This window comes from Ursus maritimus, unplaced genomic scaffold (genome assembly GCF_017311325.1).
Source record: "Ursus maritimus isolate PB19 unplaced genomic scaffold, ASM1731132v1 scaffold_1, whole genome shotgun sequence".
NCBI lineage: Eukaryota > Metazoa > Chordata > Mammalia > Carnivora > Ursidae > Ursus > Ursus maritimus.
Window position 1 is genome coordinate 84102530 of NW_024423343.1, and position 9472 is coordinate 84112001.

The 9472-nt window shown below is 37.2% G+C and overlaps 1 protein-coding gene across 6 annotated transcripts in view; it reads right to left on the reverse strand.

Moving 5' to 3' along the window:
• Positions 1 to 3373, reverse strand: part of KYNU (kynureninase) — a 138977-nt gene extending 135604 nt beyond the window's left edge. For 4 of the 6 annotated variants that reach the window (XM_040645311.1, XM_040645329.1, XM_008695868.2 and 1 more), the window contains exon 1: positions 1732 to 3373. The gene's annotated coding sequence lies outside the window, so the exon portion shown is untranslated. The remainder of the gene's footprint in view (positions 1 to 1731) is intronic. The other 2 variants (XM_008695871.2, XM_008695874.2) reach the window with 2 other exon arrangements.
• Between the last annotated feature and the right edge of the window lie 6099 nt (positions 3374 to 9472).

A 9472-nucleotide genomic window follows, 5' to 3' on the forward strand; every position in this document is an offset into this window, starting at 1 on the left:
GCCGTCAAGGAAAAGAAATTAAGGAAAATGTGTGCGACACATATGATGGAATATTATCTAACAGTAGAAAGAACAAGATTTGTGTACATCGACATAGCTAGATACCAAAAGTAAAATGTTCGGTAAAAACCAGAATCAAGACATTTTCCTGAGATGTATTACATAATGAGATGTATTGCATAATGCAATTTATGAGCATAAAACACCAAAATAGGCTATGTATTATTCAAAAATCCACAGTAATGTAAATAAGTCATGGAGAGTGGTTTGGGAAGAACGCAAATTATGAATGAAAGAATAGGTGCTTACAGTGGAATGGGATTGAGATTAGTAATAAAGGGAATAAAATAAAGTGTGTGTATGTATAAAAGAGAGAGAGAGAAGATTTCCATGTAATATAGGCCCCCCAACTAATAATAGATAATATAATAAAAGAGAAAAATAAAATAATCATAGCTGGTATCAAAAGAAATGAAAAATATTTCTGCGGATAAGAAATAGATAAAACAAAAAAAGAGGCCACCTGGGTGGCTCAGTCTGTTATGCGTCCCACTCTAGATTTCAGTTTAGGTCGTGATCTCAGGGCCCTGAGATCAAGCCCTGAGTCAGTCTCTGCACTGAGTGTGGAGCCTGCTTGAGATTCTCTATCTCTCACCCTCTGCCTCTCCCCCTGTTTATGTTCTCTCTCTCTCCTTCTCTCTCATAAATAAATAAATAAATAAATAAATAAATAAATAAATAAATAAATAAAATTAGAAAGGAAGGAAGGAAGAGAAAGAAAGAAAGAAAGAAAGAAAGAAAGAAAGAAAGAAAGAAAGAAAGAAAGAAAGAAAGAAAAAGACTGAATTTATAGACCTACAAAGCTCTGGACCTGGGTGAAAAAAGAGACTAACAAGTTTGGCTCCTATGGGAGATGGAAGTGCTCCTTACAAATTGGATTACCAGAACTATGATTGTTGCTTTGGGAAACAGAGGGGTCAATGGGTGGTTGCAAATAATTTGTTCTTTTTGTCTGGAAGCTTGTTAATTAAAAAAAAAAAAAATTAGAATACAGAAGTTCTGCCAAAGCATTCCAGAATGGATTTGTGTGTGTGTGTGTGTGTGTGTGTGTATCCATATGTGCATTGGTGTGGGAAATTCTCTGTCATTTCAGTACTTACAGCCTCTCCCCAACCTCTTTCATTTTCTTTTTCTTTAACTTCTATATTTCACATGGCAGACTTCCTGGATACACATTACAAGTCCCTTGTTAATTTCTTTGCATTTTCACCATTTTAAGATTATGGGACACTAGCCTAATTTTAACAATCACCACTTACTTCCTCACTTCTAATTTTTAAATTTGAGAATTATATATTTTTGTACCTGAAAGCCTTATTGTTAACTGAATTAATCTCAAGGTCCCTTTTTGTTTCTTTCTTTTTTTAAAAAAATATTTATTTATTTATTTATTTATTTATTAGACAGAGAGAGAGACAGCCAGCGAGAGAGGGAACACAGGCAGGGGGAGTGGGACAGGAAGAAGCAGGCTCCCAGCGGAGAAGCCTGATGTGGGGCTTGAACCCAGAACACTGGGATCACGCCCTGAGCTGAAGGCAGACGCTTAACGACTGCGCCACCCAGGCGCCCCCCTTTTTGTTTCTGTAGCAGTTGTCATCGGTTTCCTCCAGATTCAATTTCAAAGCTAGATGCAAATTCAAATCCAAATTCAAATTCACTAGAACAACCTACCTGTTTGGAGTTTTTTCACCACTCTTCTGGTCTCTAGGTGCTGAATTTCCTTAAGCGTGTATCTGTTCCTGGCTTTGTTTGCCTTTATAAATCAGATCACACTATCGCGGTAACTTGAGAGATGCAAATGGCAGGAAGTGCTTAGATGCCCACAACCAGGCATTGGTGACGTCCGAGCTGGCAATGTCTGTCCTCTGTTGAAGTGCCGTCAAGAATGCTTTTTACTTCATAGTCTCTTTCATTGAAAAATTTGCTATTCTCCAAAATGCAGATTAAAGAGTGTCTTCTGGTATAACGTTCTAACATGTCTCCCAGGGCCACGGAACTCCAAGGAACTCCAAGCCTTCTCAGCAGTCCATGGGTTGGTGCAGATGGAGTCTTCTCCAGGATTCTCAGTATTGATTTCTCATCCCAGAACTCTCCAGACTTGGTCTCGAGGCATCTGTCTGGCTAAGAGAAAGTAAACTTTCTGTGTACATTTTCTTTTCTTTTCTCTTTTCTTTTCTTTTTTCTTTTTTCTTTTCTTTTCTTTTCTTTTCTTTTCTTTTCTTTTCTTTTCTTTTCTTTTCTTTTTTTTTTCCCCCAGATTCCAGTTTGGGGTTAGGTTTGGGGAGCGGGGGTTCTGCTTTTATGTCCTCATGCTTTCATGCGGAGAAACTTCAGCATGAGTTACTGTTTTGCTTCAACCACTTCCTAGTTTTCTGTTTTTCAGAACTGCTTATCTGTGGAAAGGATGCATTCCGTTTGGCTCACCCATGTGGTAAGCTTATCAGGACAGGGCCTGCCTCCAAAGGTCTCTAGGCCTATGATTTTATTAGGAGAATAGATGTGATGCATTACAGAGGGAAAGAAGCCTATTGTCACCACACTTCAAACCAGCTTTGAATAGTATTGGAACAGCTAGTCAGAACCTAGAGTTTAGATAGTACTACATGCTTAATTTTTGTCTCCCTACCCAGCAGTCTGAGACCTTAACCAGTCTACTCAGTAGTACTTCATTCAGGAGCAGTAGTTGAGGATACGATTGGAATTAAGAGGGTAGGATGGTAGAAACATGCACTCTGTCATTATTTTCAGGCTCTCTTTTGAGTTATCACATTTTTACTTCATTTTTGTGGAGTTCAAGCTCTTTATCAACAATACTAATACATGGTCTTTCTGTTTTTCATAGTTATGCTACCCTGATGAATTCAACTATTTTTTTGCTCATCATTGCATAGAGAGACCATTCTGGTATCTCCATTTAGAGATTTATGTCTTTCTTCTCCCAAGCCACCTTAGGCTCATTACAAAGGAGGTATTGAAAATATAACCAATGAAAAAGTATACCATCATGCCTCATTTACCTTCTTCAGAAATGCTTCAGAAAAAGAACACGTACCGTTCCACAGCGCATCTCTGTAATTACAGATGCTCACTGTGGTCCCAATTTATGCTTTAACTTCAAACTGAGATTGAAGTCAACTTTTTCTTATACCATTGAGCTTCCTCTTTATTATGAAGTTGTTCATGTACGTACTTCTGAGTTATAGTAATATTGGCCATTAGTTTCAAAGAAGGCCTCTTCGATGTTTGTTATATATAATATCTACACTATTCTTAATGATGATCATTGTAGGCAGTCCTATGGAAAGGTTTTGATTACTAGGTCACAACTTGAAATTGTTCAGATATGTGCTGTATATAGTGAAGATTTTGCAGGAGTATTTTACCTTCTAAAATTCATTATTTGAAAATTATTTGTCTTGATAACTCATCTTGAATTCTTTGTTCAATTTCAAATTTTGATTTTTCCCATACTACTCAAAACATACTTAAACACGTCCATAGATAAAATTATAATAACCCTGCATAAAATGGTACAAAGAAAGAAATTGCATATAGACACAGAAAAATCCCAGGTATAGTTTATATAAATCTGTTCCTTAAAAGCCAGATTTGTTGCAAACATTGTGGAATATTTCATGGACTCTCATTAGAGGTAGAAAATGAGTTTTACAACTCAGGAAAATAAAACACAAATATATAATCCCTTTGCATCAATATTCAATATAGTATTTTCTCTTAAAAGAAAACAATTTACATTTAAAATACATAAGCATCAGATGCACACGCACAGACATAACTGCACCTGCTTTGTACCCTGAAGAAATGTGCTGCATTTTCTTCTAATCTGTATTACAATCTATTATCTAGCTCCTGTATGAAAACGATTTCAGCAGTGTTGTTTTAAAAATTAAGCTACTATAATACAGCTCAAGCAAATGATAGATCTTAAACTCAATATTCAGAGTATGGCTCTCTACCAGTGATAGAAATTGATCATTCTAAATCTCCAAAGTCAGAACATATTCAGGAGATAAAAGCCTTAATGTAGCTTTTAAAGAGACATATTTTATTCTGACCAGACAATAATTCTCTTGCATTCTTTGGACACCTATTACGTGCAGAATGTCAACAGACCGTCAGTAAGAAACACGATTTTAAAGCCATTTTACTTGCCAAACTTTTTTTCAACACATTTTGTTCTTTGTCCCTTGATTTGTGGCCCTCACGCTGAGTAAATCATGGCATTTCTGATGGCTGAACAGATGGTCTTCTGCTACTTCAGGCTCTGTCTCGGTGATAGCTTCTCTTAAGTGAAATCTCACTCTTTCCAGAATATGCCACCGTGAGTCTGTCTTCAGCTTCTCTGCTACATCGGTTCCTGCTTTATACTATACCTTTCATGTTTATTTCAGAAATCTTGCTACAGAAGTCCTACCACAAAAAATTTTCCCTAAACATTTAATGATTCCACAAAACATTCATATTTAACTCTTTTTAATGCCACCGGTTGCTCTTAAAAATTAATAATTTAATAAATATGGGAACTTGGGAATATTGAGAAAATATTTAGAAATACTGGAAGAAATATTTGGTCTCCAAGTCAGACCTTCTCAGGCAAGGCCTCTGTCAACCCCTCCTGTAATGCCTGGCATGGACCGAAGTAGGAACACCATGCATCAATGTTGACTGATTAATTGACTGTTTCTTCTGTGTGTCATGCTATCTGTCATTCCCATTTCAGTCTCTGCACATGGACTCACTAAGTTTGTTGCTGCTATCCATCTTTAGAGCTATACCATATGGGGAGGCTGGATGCACAAAGGATTTTCTCAGCATTGTATAGCTGGCACTCAAGGTTCTTATACTGAATATTACGTCTAGGCATGAAATGAAATTACATAGCCATAAAGATTTGCTGAGAGATCCACAGGATTTTGGAATTAAATGACGTAGGGGAGGAAAAATCTCTTTCTCTACTAATCTTAGGTTTTCCTGCTGAGGGCTCATAAATTAGACTGGCCCAAGCCAGATTAATAAGAGAAAAAGAAACAGAAGTCTCTTAAAAGTTTCGGAGGTCCATGTGGCACTTGGGAGTACCCAGAGATGGGTAACTCAGAGATTTTGTTAGAACTGGGCTTTTGTAGTATCTTAATAAAGGAATAATACTTAGAAAAGTGACAAGACAAAAGAAAAGAACCTTAAGTCTCAAGAGGCAGCCAATTGTAGAAAGGCAAATACATGGGAAAACTAATGATAGATCAAGGCTAGTTAGTAAAGTTTATTCTGTAGATTCCTTGGTTGCTGTCTCCAGGCTGATAGAGTCGAAACTTGTCTCCACTAGGGGTGGCACAGTTGGTTCAGCGTCCAACTCTTGGTTTCCGCTCAAGCTCTTGATCTCAGGGTCAAAATATCAAGCCCCGCATCACGCTCCAGGCTCAGCATGGAGTCTCCTTATGACTCTCTCCCCCTCGCCCCCTGCCCCTCCTGCTCATGCTTTCTTTCTCTCTCTAATATAAATAAATAAATCTTTAAAGTTGTCTCCACTGATTAACTTTTGTCCTTCCTGGTAGGGAGGGGAGGAAGAACAGCTTTGTAAATTTATGTCCAGTTTTTAGACAGATGCCTGTTTGGTGAAGGGGTAGACTTTTCTTGCATCTGCTTCTTCTCAGTTGCCTTCAGCTCAAAATAATCCTTATGCCAAAGTGGCATATTTTGCTCTGGCATATTCTGCCATCTTACACTGATTAAGTACTATGCCTGGAGCACCTACTTGCAAGACAAAGTTTAAAGTATTCAAGTTTCTAACATTGGGATAATTCAAAGGTAAGAAAAAAACATCAACATGGGGTGCTTGGGTGGCTTACTAGGTTAAGTGTCTGCCTTCGGCTCAGGTCATGATCTGAGGGTCCTGGGATCCAGTCCCATGTTGGGCTCCATGCTCAGCAGGGACTCTGCTTCTCCCTCTCCTTCTGCCTCTCCTCCCAACCAGTGTTTGCTCTCTCTCTCGCTCACTCTGTCAGATAAATAATAAAATCTTTTAAAAAATAAATTAAATTAAAAATAAATATATAAATCAACATAGATAAGTGGCATATAGGCTTTTACTTTTTTTCTGTTTAGATTGACTCTATTCACAAAATCATCCAAGAGAAGTGTAAAAAAACCCTTCTCTCAATTCAAAAGACTGCTACCCCAACAGCAAGATCATGCATACAAGAGCACTAAAGTTGGAAAAGCAGAGCTAAAACTTCAAAAGTGATTGGAGGAATGAACAAGAAAATGTGAAGAACTATTTGAGGTGTAATAAGACTCTTGAGTCAAGGGGGAGATGCACAGGCAACACATCCGATCAGACCATCAGAAAAACTCTGGCTGACGATTTCCATTTGTTCTTTACTAATTAAAAAATGTGTGGATGTTGTAGTTCATGATTTATAAATATTTAGAGTAACATGTATTTGGCTGTCTTAGCAGATATAGTTTCAGACATTTTCTACATTTTCTTTATACAATATTTTATTTTATTTACTTTATTTTTTGTTTTTTTTAAAGATTTTATTTATTTATTTGACAGACAGAGCACAAGCAGGGGGAGCAGCAGGTAGAGAGAGAGGGAGAAGCAGGCTCCCCGCTGAGCAAGGAACCCAATGCAAGGCTCAATCCCAGGACCCTGAGATCATGACCTAAGCCAAAGGCAGACACTTAACCAACTGAGCCACCCTGGTGCCCCTCTTTATACAATATTTCAAAAACACATAGGATTCTGCTGTCTATAGAGTGTCCTGGTCTGACTGGACACTGATTTTCTAATAGTCTCATAGTCTGGTAAACAGAGGAGGAAAAAAAAACATGAAAACCACAGATTATACAGAATGCTCTCTTCAAGATAATTAGGTTTTCCTCAGTGTGCTACAAGTGCTACTATGCTGAGATGTCAAATGTGATAGGAAAATAAACCCAATATTACAGTATCCAATAACTTCACCGAAGTCTACAGTTTTAAAATCATCTCCTATTAGTTAACAACTGAACTATCTATTTCAATCAGACTAACCTTTTAACTGCGCAAAATACCCTTCCTCTCTTCTCTTCTGACACGTGCAGCACGCTCCCCACACAGACACAGATGCCATGCTGTCATGCTCTTTCTGTGCTGTTTCTGTTCTCCTTGGATGGCTTCTTTCCTCTCAGGCCATCCATATCCTGACCATCCTTTGGAAGTCGTGGGTCATGTGACACCCACTTGACAGTACTGATGCCTCTTTTCTCTAATTCTCTTTTATTGTTGTCAGTCAATTACATCAAACACAGTCAAGCAGATGAATATAGGACACACTCAGTCAACTTTATGATGATTTATTTTTCTGCAGATGGCAACATAAAAGCAAGAGGCCATGCGTATGAGTCAAAAGTACGATACTTGCTACACTGAGTCAGTTGGGTGCTGCCCTTATCAGAATCCTGTCACTTAGTAAGGACACTGAAGAATTGTTATGGGAACTTGTGGTTATACTTGATGCTGACCTCAAATGTCAAAAGAAAAAAAACCCAAAAACTCCAAACCACCACTGTTTCCCTTGAAAACCTGTATGGAGCTGTTGTTAGTGCATTTTTAAGACATTTATGATGCTTTTTTTTTTTTTCAACTTATGTAATGCTTGATTTATGAGAAGGGTGAATATAGGGGAAATCATGAAATGGAGAAGCCTCTTTATAAGTATCCTCCTTCATTCTCTGTCTTCCGCTTCAATTTATCCAGTGTTCCCATACTGTTGCCTTTCCAATTATATATGAAACCTAAATAGTTTACACACACACACACACACACACTACTCACAGCCAGGAAGAAAATTTCAATGTGCTCGAGTTATTTTGTGTTTGTACAGGTATGTACACTTTACAGGAGAAGGCAAACACCAACATCTTTGCTGAAATTGGCAAACAACATCACCAAATCTAGTCTACATTTTTAAGTCAATGGCAAAATGAGGGAAAGAAATAGGAACAAAAGATACATAGAAAGTTTTTCATTATTTTCCTCCATGTATGGTGAAACATGGCTTTTCCATGATCATGCCAAGCCAACAAACTCCCCCAGATCCACTCACTGATCACTTAACACACACACACACACACACACACACACACACACACACACACACAGATATGAATACTCCTCCGTGACAGGTAAATAGTGAGCGTTTTTATAAATCATATACATCCCTGAATGATTTGTAAATTTTACTTTTTTAAAGTAAATTCAGACGTTCTACCTGAACCAAACTTACATATTCCAAAATATTTGAAATTTAATCTAGTGGGGCAGGGGTGGGTGGTGGAAGCATTTGTAACATGTACGTGCATTTTGATCATTGATTTAGGTAGTTAAGAAATTCTCTGAGTGGGAGTGGGGTAGATTTTCACTGCATAAGATAAAAACGGATGATCCAATTTATAAAACTTCTGGTAAATTTTAGGAGAAATGCTGGTATAATTTTAGAGAAAAAGATTATCTGCAAAATTAAAGCTCAATGCTAAACAAACTGAAAATATTAAAGAGATGAATGAGTGTAAATATAAAGACTAGCATAGCAAAACGCTGTAGAACTCATCAAATAGAAAAATCAGAGTCCAGGCAGAAACTTCTGCATTAAATATAGACAAGCATATGTAGAAATGCATTTAAAAACTATAAAGTCTACAACAGAAAATATAAGGGTCAATAGCTAAATGCATAAATGCTAAATTAATATTTAAATAGTCACAAGGGTCAGCAAGATTTGTATATCTTATATCAGGGACAAAGGTGCAACAAATTTTTAGTATAATTGTAATTGTTCGATTAGACGTTCTGAAATTATGTCCTATTTGTCAAAATGATGGTGCTAATGGACAATTGCATTTTAGATGACCTTTACAGGAAAAATATTTTTAAATGGAAACTTGGTGTTTCTTTGAAATTTTCTCTTGAAATTTTAATCAATCAAAATGTGGGAGAAAAACTACCTGGAGTATTGTTTCAGTCTTCCACTTTATTGGTTTGTGTAGATCTGGGCTAAAGTTACCCATAACACACGAATGATTGTCATGAAATTGTCAGGAAGCTCAACTGCAATGCCAATAGTAAATCCACATTAAACACTGCAACATTTGGTTGGATACTAATCAGCTTCACATAGACTTAGAGTTGATCCTGCATTTAAAGAGGTGACTAAAAAGACATTAACAATATATGGCACCTAATTATGTTTGAATCACAAGTTTTATTACCCTCTTTGTGAGTTGGCTACTGGAAGCTCAGGGACCCCAATTCCAGCCCTCAGGATAATTAATGATGGCAGTTTTCTTTTATCTACTTGCTGATGCTGTCTGCTGCATGTGCTGTCTCACTAAGATAAACGACTTAGCCAAT